This window comes from Adiantum capillus-veneris, chromosome 25 (assembly GCF_014529385.1).
Source record: "Adiantum capillus-veneris isolate H3 chromosome 25, ASM1452938v2, whole genome shotgun sequence".
NCBI lineage: Eukaryota > Viridiplantae > Streptophyta > Polypodiopsida > Polypodiales > Pteridaceae > Adiantum > Adiantum capillus-veneris.
Genome location: NC_140955.1, coordinates 23,150,024 through 23,176,238, shown reverse-complemented (window position 1 = coordinate 23,176,238; position 26,215 = coordinate 23,150,024). Strand labels below are relative to the sequence as shown.

General features: G+C 47.5%; 1 protein-coding gene across 3 annotated transcripts in view; it reads right to left on the bottom strand.

Moving 5' to 3' along the window:
• LOC147424564 (GABA transporter 1-like) overlaps nt 1–26,215 on the bottom strand; it is a 115,611-nt gene that overhangs the window by 52,178 nt on the left and 37,218 nt on the right. The gene's annotated exons all lie outside the window — the stretch shown is intronic.

Genomic DNA, 26,215 nt, shown 5'->3' with positions numbered 1-26,215 from the left:
CAATGTCACTTGCATTGGACTGGCAACTACCATTGGTTCTTGGGTTCTCGGTTGACTCTTGCCTGGATAGTGACACGTGGTAGTGGCATGGGTGGTAGTCTAGTGGACACCGTGGCTAGTTCACCACCACCACAGTTCGGAGATAGACTTGGCTGGACTGTCAAGGATATTTTGCTAGCCGTTGGTGGCTCTTCATGATTGTATATATATGTGTGGTTGGTTCTAGTCGTCGTATGCATCATCTACTTTCTATGGTCTTAGCGTCTTGAGTCTTGTGTCCAATACCGCACATCTACACTCCCCCCTGCACATTGGAGCCCTGACACCCCCACTGTACCTGTGAGTCATGGGTTTGGATTTGAGTGTGCTACCAACCAAAATTATATTGGTTCCATGAGTTTGCCGAGTTCCTATTCATGATAGTTCTATGTGTATGTTGGGCAAACCTTTCGAATAGCTTTTGTCTGTTTTCACGAACACGTAGGAGAAGCGAGAAAAGTTCAAAGTAAAAGCACCTTTCGCGAAAGTGTGAAACTCTCAGTGTAGCCTCAAGAGTTGTTTGGATGAGAACTTTGCACACACTTTTTCCCTAAAGGTTTCAACTTGGAAGGAAAGTCTTGTTTACTTTAAAAAAAACATTTTACCACAGTAAACCTATGCTTTGGCACAAGCATCCCAAACCCGAGTTAGTTCTTCCTTCAAGTCAGTCTAAAAGAACTTGGATTTCTTAAGGATCTTGTTCAAATCCACTTTCTATCTTTCAAATCAATCCAATTGTCTTGCACAACACTATTCTTATGGAGTACAAGGTCTCCCTAAGGCTTCAATCCCTAGAATTGGGAGTGATGGCCCTTCTAATCATAGAGTTTTTGCATATAGGGATTACAAACGGAGATTGATTTACCTATCTAGAGTCATGGAGTTGGGTTCTTTTTTTTATAATTTATTTGAGAGGTATAATATAAGGATCCTATTTAAGCTCTTGTATACCCTCTAGAACTACTCTCATGAAGAATAGGAGTTAAGATAGGTAAATTCCTGAAGTTTTAAGTGTCTTAATCTGAAAAATCCCTTGGCTGGAAAGAAAGATTTGCTGATAATTATCTTTACCTCCCCTGTTTGTCACATGTGCACTTCACTTGCGCTACGTGGACATGCTTCTGCTACAGTCTAGCATGTCTCTTAGCTTAGGACCTAGCCTGGAAATTTTGCGAGCCTCTAGTAGGACGTGCATGTCCAGGCCAGTCATAGTTGCATACCCTCTCTTGCACAATACATCATTTCAGCACGTAGGCATGTCCTGCATGTGAACCACCTCTTAACCTCCCCTGTTTGTCACATGTGCACTTCCCTTGCGCTACGTGGACATGCTTCTGCTACAGTCTAGCATGTCTCTTAGCTTAGGACCTAGCCTGGAAATTTTGCGAGCCTCTAGTAGGACGTGCATGTCCAGGCCAGTCATAGTTGCATACCCTCTCTTGCACAATACATCATTTCAGCACGTAGGCATGTCCTGCATGTGAACCACCTCTTAACCTAGCTATTGTTTATTAGTGACTTTACATATTCCCAATCGTGGGGCTGGATTTATGCCTATCCGACCCAGCCTTGTACACCTATAAGAGCAGGCTTTGGGCGCCAATAGAGGGGCAACAAGGGGAGAAGAACCCAAGGGGAGCAGCACCTGGAGTACCAAGTCTCCTTCCTCAGTAGGAACTTTCGTTCTTAGCATCAGCAAGACCAAGCGTTTTCAGCCAGAACAGCCAGCAGATTTCAGCCCATCGTTGTCCTCGGTGATAGCATTCAGCCCTTAGCCTCGTCATTGTTGCAGATTCTAGCCATCCACGTCGCTAGTCCTTTTGGCATTCAACCATGGCCTCATCGTCGTCGACACAATACCCCAGCACCTAGTACCCTTTGTGCTCTGGCTTGGCTCCGGCCTACCTCAGCATAAGGACTCATAGAACCCTATCAGTACCTCGTCGTCGATACAGAACCCATCAGTACCTCAGTATCCATCAGTACCCGCAGTACCCATCAGTACCCTGTAGTATCTCACTAGTACCCAACATCAGTAGCATCTGCACCCATTAGCATCAACATCTCAGCATGTAGTCATTGTATCAGCATCGTGCAAGAATAAAGAAAGTACTTGCTCTTGCAACAGAGCAAGGGGGTCCTTGAGGGTTTGGGACCCGACATTCAGTGTCGTCTCTTTTCTCTATCTCTTGCGCCTCTCTCTTTCATTCAATTCAATTTAGTTCTTTGAAGTGAGTAAAGTGTCCCTAGTGTTTGTGTGGAGTACTAGATGCGAGTTAAATTCTTAAACACTTCCGCTGCACCTGACATTGGTATCACAGCTCTATGTGTGCCACACCTGACACTGGTATCAGAGCTTTGTGCGTGCTTCGGCTCAAGGGAAGTACCAAGAACCCCAAGTATCCAAGAAGAACCAAGAACCCAAGCAGAACCAAGAACCCAAAGAACGTCTCCCGGTTTTTTTTCCTGAAAGAATCTTTGAGTCTTGATCCTGGACTTATTAGCTCCCATCTTCATTTCCATGCCTTTGAACGAAGATCGACATCGGATACACAATAACCCAGATCTTCAGTACCAAGATCTACTTGCCTCTTATGCAGATATGGAACGAGTTGGAGACAGGAACCCTAACCCTCTTTTGCATTAGCATTCGCATTCGCATGTAGGGTGCATCCACTTCCGTTGACATGGAACCATTCAAAATACCTCCGAGAACCTTACCTTTCAGCTTCACCTGCAATGTTTTCACGACAAGACTATTCGAGTGGTAGTACTTGCTCGCAAGACAAAGTCAGCAACAAGGCTAGTATTCTGCGACAATAGTAAGCCTGCCTAGCAACTCGTATGGTCGGTGTTTACATCGCACCAGATCTACATCCGTAGTATCCACCAATTTGGAGGAGTTTTTATCAATTTATGCATCCACAAGCATCAGAAGCAGTAGCATTAGAAGAACAAAAAGCATCTAAAGATAACGTTCGGCAGTTGTACCTCATCTTTGATAGGGGGGGATGTCACGTGCGCACTTCACTTGCGCTACGTGGACATGCTTCTGCTACAGTCTAGCATGAGTCTTAGCTTAGGACCTAGACTGGCAATTTTGTGAGCCTCTAGTAGGACGTGCATGTCCAAGCCGGTCATAGTTGCATACCCTCTTTTGCACAATACAACATTTCAGCAATTTCAGCACGCAGGCATGTACTGCGTGTAAACCATCTCTTAACTTGGCTTTTTTTTTATTAAGTGACTTTACATATTCCCAATCGTGGGGTTGGATTTATGCCTACCCGACCTTGCCTTGTACACCTATAAGAGCAGGCTTTGGGCGCTAGTAGAGGGGCAGGAAGGGGAGAAGAACCCAAGGGGAGAAGCATCTGCAGTACCACGTCTCCTTCCTGAGCAGGAACTGGATTTTTTAGCATCAACGAGACCCAACGTTTTCAGATTTACTTAGCCTCATCATGGTTGCACATTCTAGCCATCGACGTCGCTAGTCCTTTCGACATTCAGCCATGGCCTCATTGTCGTCGTCGTCGTCGTCGACACAAGACCCCGACACCTAGTACCCCTTGTGCTTTGGCTTGTCTCTGGCCTAGCTCATAGAACCCCATCATTCATTACCTCGTCTTCGTCATCATCGTCTTCGTCGTCGGCATAGAACCCATCAGTACCTCAGTACCCGCAGTACCCATCAATACTCGCAGTACCCTGCAGTATCTCGGTAGTACCCAGCATCAGTAGCATCAGTACCCATTAGCATCAGCATCTCAACATGTAGGCATTGTATCAGCATTGTGCAACAATAAAGAAAGCACTTAATCTAGCAACAGAGCAAGGGGGCCCTTGAGGGTTTGGAAGCCGACATTCGGTGTCGTCTCTTTTTTCTCTCTCTTGTGTCTCTCTCTTTCATTCAGTTTAGTTTAGTTCTTTCAAGTGAAGTAAAGTGTCCCTTGTGTTTGTGCGGAGTACTAGATCCGCTAAACCCTTAAACACTTTCGTTGCACTCGACATTGCTCTTTGGTAGACTATCTCTCCTCTTGGTCCCCTATTGAGATAAGTCCAGTAGCACATATTAATATTCTGACTCTTGCTCCCTTTATCTTCCCATTTTAAATGGCCAGTTTAATATGAGAAAGTCATTTGGAAAAGTTAGATATTAGATTTTATGACACATCCACACACCTATAGTGTGGAAGTCCACAGACCGTTTTGGAATCACCGAGCATAGGGCGAGGCCTCCTTCCCTCCATCATGGAGTACTTGCAAAAAGCACAAAAACAAAACAACAACTCATAGAGCGTATTCACAACCTTTACCTGTCGCTCAAAGTATGGAAAAGTGACCTTCCCTGGCTATCTTTGAGGCCGGTTTGGATGGGGAGTAATCCACATCCGAACGACCTCTAGACAAGCGCGCAAGAAGTGACTGTCCCGCCCAAGCCCAAGCCGAGTGTGTAGCCCGAAGGGCTACATCCTCTGTCCAAGAATCCTCATGCACAAAAACATAACACGGAGGGCACTGAGTGTCAACAAACAAGTGCACCACAATGTGCCTACAACCCGCTGCATCTAGAGGTGTCACGCTGAACTTGGCAAGAGGCCAAAGTGTCTGCACCAGATCTGTCACTGCTAAGTCCCCTCTGTGATGTGAGAACTCAATAGCCTGTGTCCGGAGCCAGTCCAGGACTGTGTGCTGGGTCCACTACGTGGTATCCCTACCACACAACGAAAAGGAGAAACCCACCGCTGTGTCCAAGGCCTCACTGCCTCTAGCTGCAAGAAAGAGGACATGGACTCGAAAGCTGGCCTCCTCCAAGTCGGAAGAGGAATCACACAGAAACCGAGTGAAGCTATAATCGAAGAAATCCCAACGTCTGCGAATGTCGAAGCAGGTCAGACCTTTGGGGATCACTGCAAAGGGAGAAGTGAGCACCAAAAAAGGCGGCCTCAAGTGGGGCTGTCCCTCACGAGACACGGCTCGTAGAGAAAGCATTACCAAGAGAACACCTCGCGGCAGAAGCGTAGCCAGTACCCTCTGTCTCAGGAGGAGTGGCGGAGGGGTCCGGAGAGGGGAGGGACGGGCAAAGGTGGAGGCGGGGGGGGGGAGGAGGCGGGGGACGCGGGGCGGCAACGGCTGAGGGAGGAGGAGGCGGTGGTGGAGGAACAGAAGTGGACGGGGCCTCCTCAGGCAGGCCCTGTTGAAGGGGGTCGAAATGGTTCCCAGTCGGAACCAAGTGCTGCTGAGCTGCAACAGGTCGGCCACCTGGAGGAGCAATGGGGTGAGCTCTCCCCTGACGGCGGCGGCCAGGCACCTGCTGCCAACCATCAGCTGGCTGGTCACTGGTCTTTATCGAAGTACCAGCCTGTGTATCCTGTGTACCTGGCTGCTTGGCATGCTCAGCCTTGGGCAGCTGCACATGCGCAGTGGGTCGAGGTTCCTACGAGGATAGGCCTTTGCCATATGGCCCATCTGGCTGCAAATGAAACACTGGTTTGGGAGACCCGAATACTCCACACTCTGTCTAATCCATCCCCCACTCACCCTAGGCAGCAGTACCACCTTGGGGAGGGAGTGTGTGTCACAAACAAGAACCCGCACAGTAGGTAGACCTGCGGCCTTGGCCACAACTGAAGCTGCCGTCCGTGGAGACTCCAAAACTGTCCCGAACATGGAACCAATCCTGGGTAGGAGGGGACGGTACTCGCGCCTCAGGCCTGGAAAGCAAACCAAAATCGGCAAGTCTGCCTCCGCCTCGAGCACATCTGTAGTAGGGTCGAAATCGTGATGCCAACGTTGGAAGTAAGCTCGAGTGATGCCGAGCGGACTCGTCGAAATCACTTTGGTCGCCATATCTGCAGACTCGAACTCGACCTAGTAGTACCCTCTCCTGAGGATCTGGACATCTGTGATCTTGCCCACATCGGAGAGAAGACGGGACTGCAGTAAATCCCGAACTTTGCCCCGACTGGGCCAAGTGCCAATGATTTTACAGATAAACGAAGTTGCCTGCAAGCGCCCCACTTCGGCCATCAAGCTCGCTTGCTCTTCTTGCGAAAGAGCAAGTCGAAGGGTCGGCTCCGCGGTGTCGGGCGAGGGGGCTTCTGTGGAGTCCCTCTGAGGTGGAGCAGAGGCCGCCATTCTGAGTCTGCTGCTGGGGACGCGGAGGCGAGCTGTACCAGCGCAGCAACGCGCTGGATGGCTGGTCAGCAGCAGGCAGGGTAGCGGGCAGGGGGCGCGCAGCGCGAAGGAGGAGGGGGGAGGCGAGAGCAATGGCGAGGGGGAATCGTGCGTAGGGGGGAGGGGGGGGGCGTGAGCAGCAGCCGAAAGACATCGAGCTTAATGCTCTATGATTTGGGCATTCCCTATGTGGGAGGACACAAGAGGTTTAATACTCTCTGGGCTAACAGCGCAGGATTATGCACAAGGACAGATACCTAGATTGATTTCTAGGAGGATTATTCTTCTCGAATTTGAGAAGACGGAATCAAGTTAACAGAGAGGAAACTTTGGATCTTTACAATTGGCCTACTCAAAGCAAAGGCCTGGAATAAGAACTTACTTTGGTAAGATGACACACTTTGTCTGCCACCATAGGAAGATTCACATGAGCTTAATGCTCTCGACATGCCCTATGCGGAGGACAGAAGAGGTTTAATATCTTCAGGACTAATAGCGCAAGGTTATGCGCAAGGACATAGACCTCAATTGATTTTTAAGAGGAATATTCTTCTCGGGATTGAGAAGGTGGAATTGAATTAACAGATTCTCGGAAAGACGCGAATGACAAGTTCTTACATGGATCGTAAGTTTGCAGGATATCCTCGAGGTACTAGAGGAAGGACGTGAACTGGTAAGGTAAGTATTGAATTATGAAATTTTTTGTTTAATTTACTTTTTAAGTTCTCTACTGAGAAAGGACCAACTCAACTCACCATTGAGCAAGATTTGGAAATTTTTCCGGTTTCTCCCCGGCAGTTCAATTGGACCTCTACCGTTGAGGACAACTGTTTATAAGTGAGAGGGATGTTGCTAAATTAGCTTTATCTGACATAAAAATAATTCTAAATGAATTATTGGATTTATAAGTGAGAGGGTTTTCTCGCTTGGAACACCAGGAAAAATTATTCTAAATGAATTATTGGAATTTTAAGTGAGAGGGTTTTTCTCACTGGAGACATCCGAGTACAGAGTATTTTCCTAGTGCGTCGTTCATAGTAATGACGGCAGCACTGAGAACGGGAATACTGTAAGGCCACCATGAACGGGTACTTCTGATGCGTCACATTGGATGGGTGACAGGGAGCATCGGAAAGAAGTATCCGACCATCCGGGAACGGACATCTCTTATGCGTCATAGGATGGGTGACATAGAGCATCGTGAAGGACTAGGGGGTGGGTATTCTTGATGCGTCACAAGGTGGGTGACGGGTGCATCAGAAAGGGAATATCTATAGTCAAGAGGAAATTCCGAACTGTGTTAGAATTGTGCACAAGGAAAAGCAAGCACTTCAATGAAGATGGGTTCAGAGGAAACTTTGAGGAAAAACAGATGTTTTCTGAGAAAGCGGGATTGCTTTTCGGGAAAGCAGATGCTTTCCCGCAAGGAAGTCTATGTCTGCATTGCAATTGTGCATGTGATTGCATCCAGGGATGCCTGGGAAGTACTGTGAAAGCATTGTTTTTAACTTATAAGGTTTTATTGAGTTTTTGGGCAGATTCAGACTATTTTTAAAATACGCCGGCCATCTGATAAATAAGGCAAGAGATCAGCCAGCGTTTTCTCTCTCTTTTTCTGGCAGAACAGCAAAAAAAAAAGCCCGCGATCTCTACTCGAGCAGCTATTCGTGCCCGTGGCCAGGAGCTATAAAAGCATCACATGCCCTCACTCAGAGGGGAGGATCAGTTTTTGCAAGGAGATGCTGCTGCAGAGTTCACCCGCAAAGAAGACGTTCGTCGGTGATACCCATGATTGTCCCAAGTGTACCTAATGTCGCCAAGACCCAGTGCACGAGTTCCCTCGCGAAGAAGTGCCTACGGAGCGTGTTTCCATCGTGACAAGCTGCTGTTTTTCTCTGTTTTCAGCCCATAAACGTCGTAGACGGGGCTGATTTACGAGAAGGAACCCGAGAACACACCTCTTTTGTGTGTAGGATTGGAAGAGAGGATTTTCTATGTAGACATCTCTTCCGAGGAATTGCTTTTCGAGAACCGAGTTGCGTTTCGAGGGTCGAGACTTTGAAGGTAAGGATTTTCATGTTATGATCTCTGAGTATTTGATTGCAGGTGTACTTCCTCTTCGTGAGGGAGTAGGAGCAGAGGAAGGCATGAGCCTCTGCAGGAGAAAAGCACTCTGAGGAACTAGAGCCAGATCAGCCCAAGGGTTTCGTACCCAAGTTTGGGAAGTAGATCCACGGATTGGAGAGAGGTAGTCTCTCAAGTTGTGATCCGGAAGTTGAAATTCCCAAGGGAAGGACTTCGTGTCCAAGAAAGCGGAGTTAATCTGCAGGAAGAGGACTCTAGAAACAGAGTTAGAAAACAGTTGCAGGGATGTCATGCCCTGAGTCTAGAAGGTGAGATCCAAAGGCGAGAACCTTGATTCTCGAGGATTTGGAATAAGGAACGGAAGTTCCTTGGAATAGGGTTTTGCCCTAGGAATAGGAAGCCGAGGCTTCCAGGAACTATAAAGTCTTATTCTAGAACGAACGTGGTAATACGTTCGGTTCAAGTGCTTGTATAGATTTCTCCTCAGTAATAAAGATATTATTACGGGGGGGGGACGGGCCCATCTTCTATCCCAGTACTGTGTCGATTTTCTCACTCTCTATCTCTCTCTCTATCTATTTCTCTCTATATCCTTTGGCTTCAGTAATAAGTGATTAATTCTATTTATCCGAATGTATTTTATATTGTTATGCGCTCCCGTTTGTGACAGTAATCGCCCTCACTTACGCCTGCAAAACAGACAGAGGCCATAATCTGTCTTAGTAGACACAGACTGTTAGTATCGACGCACTAGACACGATATACCTAGCACATGTACAAAGACGACAGTCACATTATTGCACATGACATCACAGGACATCACATGACAAAGTACAAAAACAAAAAATCATTCCAAATCTCGGAAAATGACTGCCAACAACGTATTTAGTAACCACACCTAGATCCATTCGGGACCTCTCTGATGTCGGGTTAACTAATCCCATATTGCGATCATGTCTATAGAGATTTTTCGACCCAAGCACTATCGTGTGCAAGTAGTCATTCGCCTCGAGCACTGTCGTGTGCAAGAAATCTTTCACCTCAAGCACTGTCATGTGCTAGAAATCTTTTCCCTCAAGCACTATCGTGTGTTAGAAATCTTTTACCTCAAGCAATGTCGAGTGATAGAAATCTTTTCCAGGAATCCCAATCCATCACTAAGTTCATACTAAACAAAGTGGTCCGGTCATTCATTCCATTAAATCAATCGTGATTCATGATTCGTTATCAGGTTCTTCAGGAGCTATCATTGCTCGATCTCATTCTTAGTCCTTCTCTTTTTCTTTCTTTTTTCCCAGATTCTTTCTGAAACATCAATTTTATTCAAAATTCAAAATCATCTTCCAAAACAAAATTTTTGTTTCATAAATTCATAAAGCAAAATAATGCTAATTTAAAAAGCTGTTCTGGAACGAGTATCGCCTGGTCCTGCTGTTCTGTCAATGTGCTTTTCATTCTGATTCTTGTGTCCTCTTGGGACACTTTGTAGCGATATGTCCTTGTTCTCCACATTCAAAACTCTTCCCTGCTTTGAAATATTCATCTCTTTGGTGTTCTGTCAGTGAAGGTCGTCTATCTTTTCGTCGATTGTTTCTGCTATGACTTGTTCAAGGTTCATCTATTGGGTAAGTCAATTTACCGAATGTATAGCAATCCCCGCTTTGCATGTCCCATCAACTGTTGTATAGACTCGGACTTCTGTTCGAAACAGTAGTCTCGAATTTCTTTGGGAAGCCCACACCTAAATCGTTTAATCTGTTCCCTGAAACTGATCTTCTTAAAGGATGAAACAGGTAGAAAAATTCCCAAAATCTTTCACATTAAGAATCCAATGATTCTCTCTTAACCATCCAAACATGGTTCTAGTCAGTAATCACGTCTCGCTTGTATTCTTGTGTGAGCCATGAAGAATTAAGAGTTTCTTAAATTTCAACCACTTTGTCGGTGCGTGTTTCCTTAAACAACAGAGTGGACCACCAAGTCCGTGCATTGCCTTTGAGAAAGGATGTCCCCTCTGATCTTGGAATGCTATGTCAAACTGTTGGATAAAAGCTAAAGTCTTCGGAGCATCTCAAAACCCTGAAAAGTGCTCAAACTTTACTGCCTATCCTCCTTCCTTGAATCCTTTGGGCTTTTTGCCCTCGTTTTTGTCGAGGAAATCATATTGATTGGCTCTATAAAAATGCTTTGTTTTGGCATAAAACCTGTGATCGTCAGAGTCTGAACTGTCGGAGGATGAGTCCTCGATAGAACTGTCAGAAACTGGGCAAAATTTAGTCTTCTTTGCCTTTTTCTTGCCCTTTCCGAAGCTTTGCTTTTTGCTTCGCGTTTTCCCTTTTCTGTCTTCTTCGCTCGAATCAGAAGAGCTAGAAGAACTGTCAGAAGAAGAAGAAGAATTGGGTCGTCCTTCAAATCGTACACGCTTCTTCTGTTTTTTGTCGTGCTTTTTGACTTTATTGTTTGCGTCCAAAATCTGACTGATTCGTGTATCAACCACCTATTCCAATTCTTGCTCTGTAAACATCCTCGGAGCAGGAGGTTTCTTGAGTGCTTGTTTGATAGGTGGCTCTGTGGCTTTCTACCACTGGGTGTGCACTTCGTCGAAGGATTGCTGAGTCAAAAATTTTGCCAATTTTGGATCCTTCGCAATGTTAACCATCATCTTTGTCGCTTCGTCAACCAATTGTCGACGTCCATCTCTTCAATCTTTGCTTGAGTAGGCCGAGGTGGGCCGTACTCTTCCTCTCATTGCTCACGAGAATCTTCTCCGCGATCTCCTCCCGCATTCCTAGATGCAGAAGAAGTCGACTGATCTCTGTTAGAATCCATAAGTGTCGCGAGCAATGGATCGAAATTCCCGATAGAAGAGAAATCGGTCGCGCTTTGATACCACTGTAACATACTTGGACACTCCAAGTCAAGATTCTACCGCGACACGAGAGAGAATCACTTAAAATACTTCACAACTTAAAATCACACTTCAATTTGGTCGACAAGGGCCAGCGTAGTTCCGTGTCGAGATAGGTTGGTCCCAAAGACTGGCGCCCCTTTCGGTATTTCTTTTATATTAACCTTTGGGCAAAGTACAACTCCCGCAAGAACCTCTACTCTCAAACTCTGGCAGTGTGACATAAAACGTTTCGGGGTTTCGTGCGTTTTGGGGTTTCGAGGTTTCTGAAACGTTTTGTTTCGGGGCTTAAAGAAAGCGAAACACATGTTTCGTTTTACATGTATGTACCTTTAATTATACATTGGAAATACATATAAATTTACCTGTCAAAACATGTGAAATACCAAAATCTAGATGTGAGACTTGAGTCGCGAGTAAACAAGGTATTGATTTTGTGAAGCGGCCTAGTTTTAAAAATCCCCAAATGGGTGGTTTAAGGTCAACTGGTCAAAAGGGGGCCAAAAAAAAAAGTCGACTCGTTTTGCCCGTTTCGCCGAAACGTTTCGGGCGTTTCGGGGTTTCAGAGGGCCAAAACGCATTTTTTTGTCACACTGGACTCTTCGTCCAGATGCCCTCAAGAGTGAGGCCCTGAGGGCTCTTTTATTCTTACAAGGGATGCCAAAAGCAAAGCCCCAAAAGCACTTAAACTCAAAAGCTTTTAAAATAAAGCAATTGTTCCAAAAGTATCTAATCCCAAAATCTTCCAAAAAAAAGGAACTACGTGATTTGCAGAAATCCGTACAGCAGCCAACATAATTTCCGGCCCTGCCACATCAGCATCGTACAAAATCTACCACGTCAGCATGTTAGCAGACTTTTCGGGATTCTGCCACGTCAGCAATGCAGCGCAAAATGTGGGATTCTGCCACGTCATCCTGCTGCCTGTGTGTCCAGGTATGCCACGTCACCAGTTTATGACATACCCCCCTCTTGAAAGCATTGTAATCGCCCTCAATTGCGCCTGCAAAACAGACAGAGGCCATAAGCTGTCTTAGTAAACATGACTTTTAGTATCGACGCTCTAGACACGACACATCTAGCACATGTACAAAGACGACAATCACATTACTACACATGACATCACAGGACATCACATGACAAATCACAAAAAACAAAATCAATCCAAATCTTAGACAATGACTGCCAGCAACGTATTTAGTAACCACATCTAGATCCATTCCGAACCTCTCCGAAGTCAGCTTAACTAATCCCATATTGCGATCATGTCTATAGAGATTTTTCAACTCAAGCACTGTCGTGTGCAAGTAGTCATTCGCCTCAAGCACTGCCATGTGCGAGAAATCTTTCACCTCGAGCATTGTCGTGTGCTAGAAATCTTTTCCCTCAAGCACTGTCGTATACTAGAAATATTTTCCGGGAATCCCAATCCATCACTAAGTTCATACTGAATAGAGTGGTCCAGTCATTCATTTCATTAAATCAATCGTGATTCATGATTCGTTATCAGGTTCTTTCAGGAGCTATCATTGCTCGATCTCATTCTTAGTCCTGCTCTTTTTTTTTCCCTTTTTTTCCAGATTCTTTCTGAAAAAATCAATTTTATTCAAAATTCAAAATCATCTTCCAAAACAAAAGTTTTGTTTCATAAATCCATAAAGCAAAATAATGCTAATTCAAAAAGCTGTTCTGGAACGAGTATCGCCTGGTCCTGCTATTCTATCAATGTGCTTTTCATTCTGATTCTTGTGTCCTCTTGGGAGACTTTGTAGCGATATCTCCTTGTTCTCCACATTCAAAACACTTCCCTGCTTTGAAATAATCATCTCTTTGGTCTTCTGTCACTGAAGGTCATCTATCTTTTCGTCGATTGTTTCTGCTATGACTTGTTCGAGGTTCATCTAATGGGTAAGTCAATTTACCCGAATGTATAGCAAATCCCGACTTTGCATGTCCCATCAACTGTTGTATAGACTCAACTGTTGTATAGACTCGGACTTCTGTTCGAAACAGTAGTCTCCAATTTCTTTGGGAAGCCCGCACCTGAATCGTTTAATCTGTTCCCTGAAACTGATCTTCTTAAAGGATGAAACAGGTAGAAAATCTAAAATTTCCCAAAATCTTTCACAATAAGAATCCAATGATTCTATCTTAACCATCCGAACATGGTTCCAGTTAGTAATCACGTCTCGTTCGTATTCTTGTGTGAGCCATGAAGAAATAAAGAGTTTCTTAAATTTCAACCACTTTGTCGGTGCTTGTTTCCTTAACAACAGAGTGGACCACCAAGTCCGTGCATTGCCTTTCAGAAAGGATGTCACCCGTCTGACCTTGAAGAGCGGCTTCCAGAGAATGCTATGTCAAACTATTGGATAAAGTCTAAAGTCTTGGGAGCATCTCGAAACCCTGAAAAGTGCTTTACTGCCTGCCCTCCCTCCTTGAATTCTTTGGGCTTTTTGCCCTTGTTGTCGAGGAAATCATATTGATTGGCTCTGTAAAAATGCTTTCTTTTGGCATAAAACCTGTGATCGTCAAAGTCCGAACTGTCGGAGGATGAGTCCTCGATAGAACTGTCTGAAACTGGGCAAAATTTAGTCTTCTTTGCCTTGTTCTTGCCCTTTCCGAAGCTTTGCTTTTTGCTTCGCTTTTTCTCTTTTCTGTCTTCTTCGCTCGAATCAGAAGAGCTAGAAGAACTGTCAGACGAAAAAGAAGAACTGGGTAGTCCTTCAAATCATACACGCTGCTTCTGCTTTTTGTGGTGCTTTTTTGACTTTATTGTTCGCGTCCAAAAGCTGACTGATCCATGTATCAACCACCTCTTCCAATTCTTGCTCTATAAACATCCTCAGAGCACGAGGTTTCTTGAGTGCTAGTTTGATGGGTGGCTTTATGGCTTTGTCACTGGGTGTGCACTTTCAGTCACACTGGGTGTGCACTTCGTCGAAGGATTGCTTGCTGAGTCAAAAATTTTGCCAATTTTGGATCCTTCGCAATGTTAACCATCATCTTTGTCGCTTCGTCAACCAATTGTCGACGTTCCATCTCTTCAATCTCTGCATGAGTAGGCCCAGGTGGGATGTACTCTTCCTCTGATTGCTCATGAGAATCTTCTCCACGATCTCCTCCCGCATTCCCAGTGTTGGGTATGCAAGCCCAGTGTGGGTCTAGCCTGTGGGAAACTCCCCTTTATGAAGCATGCAGGTAGCTTCAGTTGGAGTTCAAGTTGTGCATGGCAATTTTGGCTTTTATATTGTAAAGAATGTTTACAAAGTTCTTTTACAATACAAAGCATAGCGTATCATTTTGTTTCTTGCTAAGGATCGACTGTCTCTCACTCTCGTTCTGCTGCACCTGCACCACGCCAGGGTAGTTCCACGGCTTCAAACCCCCCTTAGGCCACAACTCAACATCTGGTATCACAGTCTATGCTATCGACCTTGGCTCAACTCGGCTCGCAGGAGCAGCCCCTTACAGAGGGAGGAAGAAGCGCTGTCGACTTGCATCAAATCGAGCAATTTCTACAACAACAGGATCACCCTGGCTTGAGAATCATTATTCGTCACAGTAGCTTCTGCAAATTCGGCATATACGGCCTGCTACGAGCCAGATACTCTCCTTGCTGCGTTTTTGCGCCATCTCTGCACAAAGCTTGTTTTTTTTTCCTTTGTGTTCACACCATTTAGAAATAGTGGCCACCCCTTTACTCTGTCAAGCGGGTATTCACACCCTCGGGTACCCTCGACAAATCATCCATGCTCATTCGTGGATCACCAAGTGCTTATGAAGGTAGGTCTCGAGTTGGCCTATTTTCAAGCTCGACATGTGAACATTCCATATCTGTTGTAGATACTCTATAGCTGCACAAAGAAGCCAACGTTTCATTCTGAAGAAATGGTTATTCAATCTATCAAAGCCACAAATGGAAGGATTTTTCCATATCGACCACAGCTATTGTGGGAGCAACAAGATTTCAAAATTCTTCAAGCACTCAATACATCAACAGATGCCATACATGAAGATCTCCTTCAAGATTGCAGTACAAATTTTCACAACTTATTTTACCAGTTTAGTGTTATAGTCTTGTTTTGTCATATACTTTCCAGTCAAAGCCTCCTTTTACATTATCTGTTGTCAGTTATTGTCATGCAGTCAAAATTTTGTACAAGGTTATAGACACTGCCATGAAAATAAAAATGGTAAGACCACCCTTAGTTGTTTGGTCGGGTTCTGGTATGTCTCACACTGATGGTTGTTTGAGTGAAGTACACACACAGACCTATGCTATAGTCAAGGGGGGTACTTCTACTCATGGTTTCAGGTGAATAGATTCTACCATGGTCTGTATCAAGTCCATAGTCAGTGGTTTGGGCTTGAGGGGGGGGTTGTTGGGTATGCAAGCCCAGTGTGCGTCTAGCCTGTGGAAAACTCCCCTTTAGGAAGCATGCAGGTAGTTTCAGTTGGATTTCAAGTTGTGCATGGCAATTTTGGCTTTTATATTGTAAGGAATGTTTACAAAGCTTTTTACCATACAAAGCATAGCGTATCATTTTTTTTCTTGCTGACGATCGACTATCTCTCTCTCTCCCATCTCGCTCTCGTTCTGCTGCACCTGCACCACGCCATGGTAGTTCCACGGCTTCAACCCCCTCATGACACAACTCAACACCCAAATGCAGAAGAAGTTGACTGATCTATGTTAGAATCCATATGTGTCGGGAGAAAAGGATCGGATTTCCCGGTAGACAAGAAATCGGCCGCGCTCTGATACACTGTAACAGACTTGGACACTCCAAGTCAAGATTCTACCGCGACACGAGAGAGAATCACTTAAAATACTTCACAACTTTGAAATCATACTTCAATTTGGACGACACGGCCCGACGTAGTTCTGTGCCAAGAGAGATTGGCCCAAAAGATTGGCGCCCCTTTCGGTATTTCTTTTATATTAATCCCGTAGGAATCTGTGCTCTCAGTCTCTGTGTCCAGATGCCCTCAAGAGTGAGGCCCTGAGGGCTCTTTTATTCTTACAAGGGATGCCAAAAGCAGAGCCCCAAGAGCAGTTAAACTCAAAAGCTTTCAAACTTTAAAAGCTTTTAAAATAAATCAATTGTTCCAAAAGCAACTAATCCCAAAATCTTCCATAAAAAAGCAACTACGTGATTTGCGGAAATCCGTACAGCAACCAGCGTAATTTCCGGCCCTACGACGTCAGCATTGTACGGAATCTGCCACGTCAACATGTCAGCAGAATTTCCAAGATTCTGCCATGTGAGCAATGCAGTGCAAAATGCGGGATTCTGCCACGTCATCCTACTGCTTGTGTCCGGGCATGCCACGTCACCAGTTTGTGACACAAGCTCATCTCCCGTATACACCCGCGGAGCAGGTGTTTTCTTCAAGGCTCGCTTGAGGGGTGAGTCGATGGTCGTACGCCAACAAGAATGCACTTCGTCGATCGAGTGCTTGGTAATAAATTTCACATATGGGGGATCTTTTGAATACTAGAGCATCTGCCAAGCACAGGCATCAACCTGTTGTTGACGTTGCATCCCCATTTGTTCATATTCCGTAGGTGGGAATGGCCCATATTCTTCTCTCGAGTTGACAGAAGGTGGTGGTCGTCCATTCGAATCTTCCGTGCTTCACCCGAACCTGATTGGTCAAGGGCAACCGTTTGCTCCTTGCAGGTAGAAGGGATCAGATACTCCGTAGAAGGAAAATTGATTGAGCTCTGATACCACTATAACAGACTCGGTAGAAGGGATTGGATTCTCCGTAGAAGGAAAATCGATTGAGATCTGATACCACTATAACAGACTTGGACACCCCAAGTAGGGAATTTGGCACGACACACAAGAGAATACTTAAAATCACTTATCACAGTTAGAGAGAGAGAGAGACGACACGCCTGGCGTAGTTCCGTGCCCAGAGGTATTGGCCCCAAAGTCTAGCGCTCCTTTTGGTATTATTTTTTATATTAATGCTTAAGCAAAGTACAATCTCTTTGGGTCCTCTCTACTCAGTGCTCCCAAGCCAATTTGAGAGAGGGAGAGACCCTGACAATCAATTTAAAGGCCCATAGCCTTTCAAAAGCAGTTATAGGAAAAACTGCAAGTTCCAAAAGCATCAGGTCCCAAAAGTTGGCGCTAGGGCAGCTTCCGTAATTTGCGCAAATTAACAGCTTGTGTCCCCAAGGGCCCCATCGGACGAGACCCTAGAGTTGGAACAACTTATAAACTTTCGATTTGTCCGTTTCCAAATGGGTCTCGTCCGGGTGGACATGCCACGTGATCATTTTGTGACACCTCCTCCATCCACTTGGCATCCAAAGCATCGTGGGAAAGCATTTGCTTTCCCGGAAAGCACTTAAAAATATCCCACTTTTAAGGAAAAACTTCTCCGAACCCATCTTTATTCTTGTGCTTGTGTCTTTATACGTAATCCTTCATCTAGTTTGGATTTCCTCCCAGACCAATAGAATGTTCCCTATCCGATGCCTCCATCACCCATCGTGTGACATCGAGAATACCCATTGTAGCGCGGATAATGTGTCGTGCTCTCTACAGTGTGGGTGCCCCTCAGTGCAATGTGCGTGACAATCTCACTCAAACAAATGGAAACTCTCTCAAACAGAATGAAACACAGAAACAATGGATAACAACAGAGACACAACAGTGGACCAGAACATGTGGACTCGACTAGCTCAAAGAACCATGTACAGACTCTGGCGTGGCAGCACACTCAGCTCCAGCCCAGGACTCACAGGTACAACTGGGGTGTCGAGGCTCAGATGTCCAGGGACGGTGAAGCAGTGCTCTGTGTAAGACTCGCTACTTCCCGAACGATGTTGGACCAAAGGTGAAGAAGAAGATGATGATCACCAACCGCTACTACTCATATGTACCACCGTAAAGAGCCACCAACGGCTCATAAATGTCAGCCATGTGGTGACCTGGCCACGAGGTCCACTAGACCACCGTCGGTCGTAGGTAGGTACCCTACCACGTCACTCCCAGACCAAGGTCCGTCCACTGTGAACCAGTCTCAGTGTAACCCACTGTCCAACTGTATGTCCTGTGAAGTGACTGTAGCCCTGCTACAGGTTGCCCGCCACAAGACCGCTCACCGTCTCGGTGAGAGGAATACTAAAAAACTGTGACGGAAAACCACTAGCTACTGCATCCGTACATCTTTCTTGATTGCAATCGCCTTAAGCTTGTAACTAAGCAGGAACCACTAGCTACTGCATCCATACATCTTTTCTTGATTGCAATCACCTTAAGCTTGTAACTAAGCAGGAACCAGTATGTATGATTGCATAGCCTGGTCCATGCTTGCAGTTGCCATACTTTTCTGCAACAACACTCTTTTCGAAAAGATGGATTACCATAAGCCCGAGTAACACCGCAAATAGGGTTAAGCTCCATCATGATGGCAGAATGAAAGGGCCTTCACAGCAAACAGGATGGCAACCAAGTGAATGGAGCCGATCATGCAGGGTGGGGGAAACTTGCTGAACCTGAGAGGGGTGGGGAGGGCTAGATAGGGGCGAGGGGGGGGGGGGGGGGGGGGGGGAGGGGGGGGGGGGAGAGGGTGGGTAGGGGCGAGAGGGAAGGGCTAGATAGGGGCGAGAGGGGGTGAGGGGATGGGTAGGGGCGAGAGGGGGAGGGTAGGGGCGAGGGGAAGGGAGAGGGTGGGTAGGGGCGAGAGGGGGTGAGGGGGTGGGTAGGGGCGAGAGGGGGAGGGTAGGGGCGAGGGGAAGGGGGAGGGTGGGTAGGGGCGAGGGGGGGGGGGAGGGTAGGGGCGAGGGTGTGTGAGGGGGTGGGTAGGGGCGAGTAGGGATAGGGTAGGGGCGAGGGGGGGTGGGTAGGGACGAGTAGGGTTAGGGTAGGGGCGAGGGTAAGAGAGGGGGTGGGTAGGGCTAGGGGGGAAAAGGGTAGGGACGAGTAGGGGAGGGTAGGGGCGAGAGTGTGTGAGGGGGTGGGTAGGGGCGAGGGTATGTGAGAGGGTGGGTAGGGACGAAGGTGTGTTGGTAAGGGCGAGGAAAGTCAGAGCATTATGAAAGTGCAGGTTGAGGACAGAACCCACTATTCTCAGCAAGACAACGAGCAGGAGTAGGGAATTCATCCAGCACATCAAGCAGGACCTGCTCTATGAAGGGAGTTGGCTAGACACAGAGGTTAGCTTCGTTCTGGTTGGAGAAGCAGACACCAATGGGGTTGATGTTTGAAGGGGGTTGAACTCCTGTAGGGGAGATTTCTTTTTGCTTATATACTTTTTCCTCGGCTTTCCGAATTCAACGGCTTTTATCAAGAGGGCTTTCACCGAGAGCGCATCAGGAGTATCTTTTGTGACCTTCAACTCTTGAACTGGCTCATGTGGCTCATAAGGTTTAGTTACCTTGGAAACATTGGAAGAGGGTGTACCTTCAAGCAAAGAGTGAATTGAAACTCCAAAACAGGGCATAGATTTGGTAGCATCCAACCATTCCAACAGATCCTCATCTGACCCATCAGGTGGAGTAGGCTGTTCCAATTCGAGGCTGGTTGCTAAAGACAAGGAACTATGTTGCACGACGGGATCCATGCCTCCTCCTAGGCGAATTGGTTGCATCGGGGAGCCAGGAGTATGTATCCACATGGCATCGTTGCCCCAATCATTAAGTGCTTTAGTGTGTCGCAGCCATGGCCTTCCGATGAGCAAGGGAAATCCACCCTCCACCTGTGGAAGACGAACCACAACAAAATCCAAGTTGAAAGTAAAGTCCTGTACCTGCAGAGGCACATTGTCCACTATACCCACTGGGTAGACTGTCCGCTGGTCGGCCAATGTAACTGTGAAGGGGGCAGGGCGAGTAGGTTGTAGACCTAGAGCTAACATAGTGAACTCGGGCATCAGGTTGATGCCAGATCCACCATCCACTATCACTCCTGAGAATTGTCGACCCAAAACGGACACTGTCAGGCAAGGGCTTCTATAATCAGTGAGTGGGGCAGCAGGATTGGATATCATATAGGACTCTGACTGTCGCACTGGGAGGTGCCCGCCACTAGGACCTGCTCCAGGGTAAAGTGACTGAATAACTGCAAGGGTTTCACTTTTGAAACTCGCATCTAGCCGCAACATGTCATAGAGGGACACTTGTTGGAAAGTGTTCTTCACTGTCTCTGCTGTATGCTTCGCTTTTTCTACCTGTTGTTGTTCCTCTGGTACTTTGATCTTCTGTAGATCGGAAACTGCTTCCAAGAAAGCTTCATCAATATCTGAGAGCAAAGATTTGGATTCTTTCATGGCACTAGGGGATGGCTTGTTAACAGTTGCAAGCAGGGTACCCACTGGTGTGACAATGTGTGGGGAAGTTGAACTTGATGGAATGCTAAGACCGAGAGCGGCTCTCTGGGCCCGGGTGAGGACGCCTGATGGCTCCTCTGCCAACTGCGGCGGCTTATTTTGAGGGGTAACCACGTAGGTAGAAGGGGGCGGCTGAGAAACAGTGCTAACTGCTATCAAATTGAGCTTGGGAAAGGCAAACTCAGTCTGGCTTTGACTTGGGTTCGAAGCCATGGATGCACGAATTTTAGGGCAATCCTTACTGTAGTGATCTTTCAAATCAGGGCAATGACGGCAGGGAGGGGACCCTTCGGGTAGAAGGCATTTGCTTTGGTAATGCCCATACTCTCCACATCTGTAGCATCAAATGGGCCGATTCAAAGGGCGAGTCGAAGGGCGAGGTGGTCCTTGCTCCTGGTGCATTGAGTTGGAGGTGGACGCATAGAAGCTTTGAGGTGATGAGGGAGCATGGGTATGATAAAAGCTCTGAGGCGGAAAAGTACTTTGCATACCTTGCATAGGAGGGGCTGTCAGCAAAGGTGGCATATGGTGTGGATGGCCACAAGGAGAAACCATGTTTGATGCAAGTGTTGGCCCTTGCTGAAGAGAAGGACCAAGACTTTGGTGTATTTGTCGCAATCCTTTGAGGTAGTAACAATCCTTGTCCTCATGTCCAGATTTTTCACAGAAGTGGTAGTAAACCCGAAGGGGGCATTCCTGTGGAGGGTGCCCTGGAGAGCGGCATGAGCTACACCAAACCGTAGCCTTAGTCTCTTGCTAACACTTGAGCTCCTCTAGCTCGCGCTTAATCTGTTCCAATGCCTCGTGATGTGGAGGCTTCTCGTGTTTAAGAGAGAAGGACCTCTCCTCTTGAAGAGCTCGCTATAACTTTAGGGCTTCCAGTTCCCTGCATAAAGAAGTTAAAGGATCTGATGGACTGTCCACGAGTACAGGGGCAGTATCTAACGAGGAGAGTTAGTGAACTGCCTTCTTGCTCCCTCTATTCTAGTAGCAGTAGCAACAAAGTCCTCCAGACTGGCTTCAGGATGGAGACTTTCTCTGAGCTTTTGTTGAGACGTTTTAGGCAGAGCCTTCTCTACCCATTTCTTCACCATGAATTCCCCTGGTTGCTGAGGCATCTTGGCGACCAAGGACTTTGTTCTGGTCATGAGCTCTGCAAATGTCTCCTTGGGATGGAGCAACAGGTTGGCCAATTCATCTAGAATCTTCTCTTGATAATCCCCTGGTCGGAAAGCTTCACAGAACTGTTGTCTTAACATGGTCCAAGTAGTAAAGTGGTTTTCAGCAAACTGACTGTACCATTTATCGGCAAGACCATCCAAGGTGGATGGGAAGAGCACCAGGTATGCGTCTTCTCTGTTGAGGCCACGACCTCTGCAGAGAGAGAAACCTCCGAGCATGGTCGTCTGCATCTTCTGCGGAGAGACCTTTAAAGGTAGGGAACTTGATGTTCACCTTTGCCAGAACACTTGTGAGCTCCTCCATGGCCTCTTGCTCCTAAGTCTGTTGCTCACTAGCTTGCTGTAACAAAATGGGGGAGAGCCTTACCGGAGAAGGTGACCTGGAGGATGTAGAACCGGTCGAAGGAATGGAGGTAGCCGTATGAGTAGGTATGGGTGATGGGGTTAATATGCTTCTACTGGGCACCAAGGGTTGACGCCGTCTGTGGTAGTACTTCAGAGGACTTAGTGCACTTTGACGCTCCAAAGACCTCCTTGTAGTGCACTTTGACGCTCCAAAGACCTCCTTGTATGTGTCATGCAGTAATCGCCAACCCCACCAAGCTTTGGGCAAGAAGACCTTCACTTGGGCAAGACAACCTTCACTTGGCTGAACATTGGTCTAGACTCTACTAGACCAGGGCGAGTAACTAGACCACCTGGCCTGGACCAGGACGAGGAGGGACTAGACCAAGGACGAGAAGGACTAGACAAGGACTAGGACTGGGTGGACCAGGGCGAGAGAGGACCAGACCAACCAGGCGAGAGACTAGACCAGCTAGATTAAGCTGTCAAGGGTGAAACTGGACCAGACCAACAGGCTGCACAGGCGAAGCGAAGAAACCAGCTACTCAACAGAGTGAGACTTCAGCTGAGGTCCCACCGTGATCGCCAAAATGAGAGCACCTATAGCGCGGATAATGTGTCGTGCTCTCTACAGTGTGGGTGCCCCTCAGTGCAATGTGCGTGACAATCTCACTCAAACAAATGGAAACTCTCTCAAACAGAATGAAACACAGAAACAATGGATAACAACAGACACACAACAGTGGACCAGAACATGTGGACTCGACTAGCTCAAAGAACCATGTATAGACTCTGGCGTGGCAGCACACTCAGCTCCAGCCCAGGACTCACAGGTACAAATGGGGTGTCGAGGCTCAGATGTCCAGGGACGGTGAAGCAGTGCTCTGTGTAAGACTCGCTACTTCCCGAACGATGCTGGACCAAAGGTGAAGAAGAAGATGATGATCACCAACTGCTACTACTCATATGTACCACCGTAAAGAGCCACCAACGGCTCATAAATGTCAGCCATGTGGTGACCTGGCCACGAGGTCCACTAGACCACCGTCGGTCGTAGGTAGGTACCCTACCACGTGTCACTCCCAGACCAAGGTCCGTCCAGTGTGAACCAGTCCCAGTGTAACCCACTGTCCAACTGTATGTCCTGTGAAGTGACTGTAGCCCTGCTACATCCATTTCCCGGTCTCTCCCACCGACCTTACGGAACAACTCCTTTACGATGCTTAATGTCACCCATCATATGACACATCAAAGTTGTTCATTCCTAATGGTTTTTTTTTGTTAAAGTAGTGCTCCTATGCCAGATTGGATGCCAAGAGAGGGTTTCAGGTGGATTCCCCCAGGGACTGCAGTTCGATACTTGGGTTGTCAGGTTGGTTTGGACTTGTCTTCCGAGCAGCAGATTGCTCCTCTTCTCCTGTCCATCAGGAGAAAGCTGTTACATTGGAGCTCAGCACGTCTGTCGCTGGCTGGTAGAGTAGTAGTTGCCAACCAGGTGCTGTTGGCAACTATGTGGTACATCACTTCCTGCTGGATCTTCTCGAGTTCTTGTATCAGCCAGGTAGAGAGGCTGATCAGGAGCTTCCTTTGGTCAGGACGTGACACTCAGATGGCCCGAGCCAAGGTGGCTTGGTCAGTCATCACGCTTCCTTGTTCTCAGGGAGGGCTTGGGATCATTGATCCAGCACAGCAGAGCAGAGCCCTTCTAGGGAAGTTCATAGTCAGAGGACTTCTCCCAGGTGAGGAGCCCTAGAAGGAGTTCTTATTGCAGAGGCTTCGTGCCAGGGTGCCTCATTCAGGAGGCCCTTGGCAACCTTCGACCACATGGATCTTTACAGAGATGCGCCGAGTTGGTTTGAGCAGGAGACTGGAGGACCGCTTCGCTGTGAGTCTGCTTCGTTCTTGGGAGCTCTTATGGTGTGGCCTGGAGCAGCGACAGCCGATGTGCACGGAGGAGTGCCTACGGCAGCCCCTCGTCTAGAACCCCATGGTTAGCACTCAGAGAGGCCACTTGGTTGGTAGTCGACCGCATGTTTCCTGGGGTCCCATGGCAGCAGGTCCAACGCGCTCTCTAGGTGACTGGCTAGAGTTCACAGGTTTGTCAGAGGAGGTACAGGGTTGCCAGCTGCAGGGCATGAGAGGGATGCACGGCATGTGTCAGGACATCTCAGAGTCAGTTCCAACTGAGTGGCTCACGCCTCTCGAGCCAGTAGCACCCCGGTGGATGGGAGCCTTCACACGACTGGAGGTTCTCATTTCAGTCAGGGCCTGCTCAGAGACAGTCCCAGCCCTGTTCTTCGAGCTTTAGGGTGGGGGACGATTACAGCGAGTTGCAGTAGAGGCCCCACAGGTAGCAGAGTGCTGTTTTTAGAGGATCTGAGTTGTGGGCATGTGTGGGAGGACTTGCATCATAGACCCTGACCTAGCAGCTCTTGAGACTGGACACTAGAGGCTATGGGCTTGGGAGTGTTGTCCACTGGCACGAGTACAGTGGGATCCTGGTGAGTGGCTATGGAGGGACCCGTTCTCTTCTGCAGACCACCGAGGCGTCCCCTTCTTTCAGTACACTGTTCGGCTTGGACGGCATATACTTGCAGCACAGAGAGAGGCCCACCCCGCTGCAGCACGTCATTGGCAGGAGGAGGGCCTCACAGTCGAGTTCTTGGCAGCCTTTTGGCAGAGGCTGTGGGACTCCGGACAGCCGAGGCGCGTCACTTTGTTTCAGTGGCTGGTTGCACACAGAGCTACAGCAGTAGGGAGCTGGCTTGTGCATAGTGGTCTTTCGGCCGCATGTGCAGCTTGTGACCATTTGGTGGAGAGTCAGCGTCACTGTCTTTGGGACTGTCCCTCGGCCCAGCAGGTGTGGCTATGAGTTCTTCGGCTGATGCCTGCTCTCTCCACGGCTCGACAGTACACTTGGGGGGCAGCGGCTTGGTCCACCCTCACGTGGCACTTCAGTTTGAGCTATCTTCCACCAGCAGGATGATAGTGATGCAGGGGGGGCGACCTACACTCCAGCCTGCTACAGAGCTTACTCCACAGGAGTGGTGCAGTGAGAGAGGAGTGTTGGGAGCTCATCAGTGGCCTGACACTTTGGTTCATCTGGCGGGCCCGCTGTTTCCGCATCTTTGATGCTCGCCCTGTGCCACCAGCAGAGACTGTTCGTGACTTCTGGCTAGTGCTAATCCATACTCTCAGAGGATAGCTTGAGGGACTACAGGGCAGCTCCGACCGCATGCGGGAGCGCCACGAGGCTTTCCTTCGACTCTGGTGCCCTGGGCCTTTCTACACCATAGTCCAGAGGGTGCTCAGATGGCACTACTGTCCACCTGTGTGGCTCTTCCCTCCTCCCATCTCTTGATTTAGCCTCATTGTATATATGCTGTTTTTTCATTGGGAGAGTCTCCCCATCATGCTTGTTGTAGCCCTCTCTTGCAGAGGTGGTTGTAGCCCTATGGGCAATTTTCATTAACTAATAGAAAGATCTTTTTCTCGGGGAAAAAAAAAAAAAAGAGATGCCAGGGGTGCCATTAGAGTGGGTTGGCCTAGTGGACTGTGACTCTATGGATGACTCAAAATCGCTTTTTGACCCATGCCTAGAAAAGAGAGGCCAAGGGTGCCATTAGCGTGGATCAGTCCAATGGATTGTGACTGTCATTGTCTTAGAGGGAAAGCGTGGATCTCCGAGTTGTAAACTTCGACTTTGATCGTCTAGAACAAAGATATACCGTGAGGAGTGCCTAGTTGAGGGGCCAATGCTTTCAGGAATGGAACTCTGCCACCCCGTGTCTCGTCTACTATTCTCTCTCTTTCAAGTTCAAGTGTTTGCTGCTTCGGTTCAGTTCGATACTGTTGTAGTGTCTCTCTTTTCAAGTTCAAATGTTTGCTATTTCGGTTCAGTTCAGTATGGTTGCAGTGTTTCTGCCGCCTTGTCAAGGTGGCTCACCGGTTACAACGCTTGAGAGCAGAATGGAACTAACTTGTGATTCTTTCTTTAGGAGTGAAAAGTTCATGGGAACATTACTTAGGACCAGTAAGATTAGGAAGAGTCAACCTAAGGTATCTCCATGATGGATCCTATCCCAGATTGTTTTAAAATTTCTTTAATGTAATTCAGACTCCAAGGTGT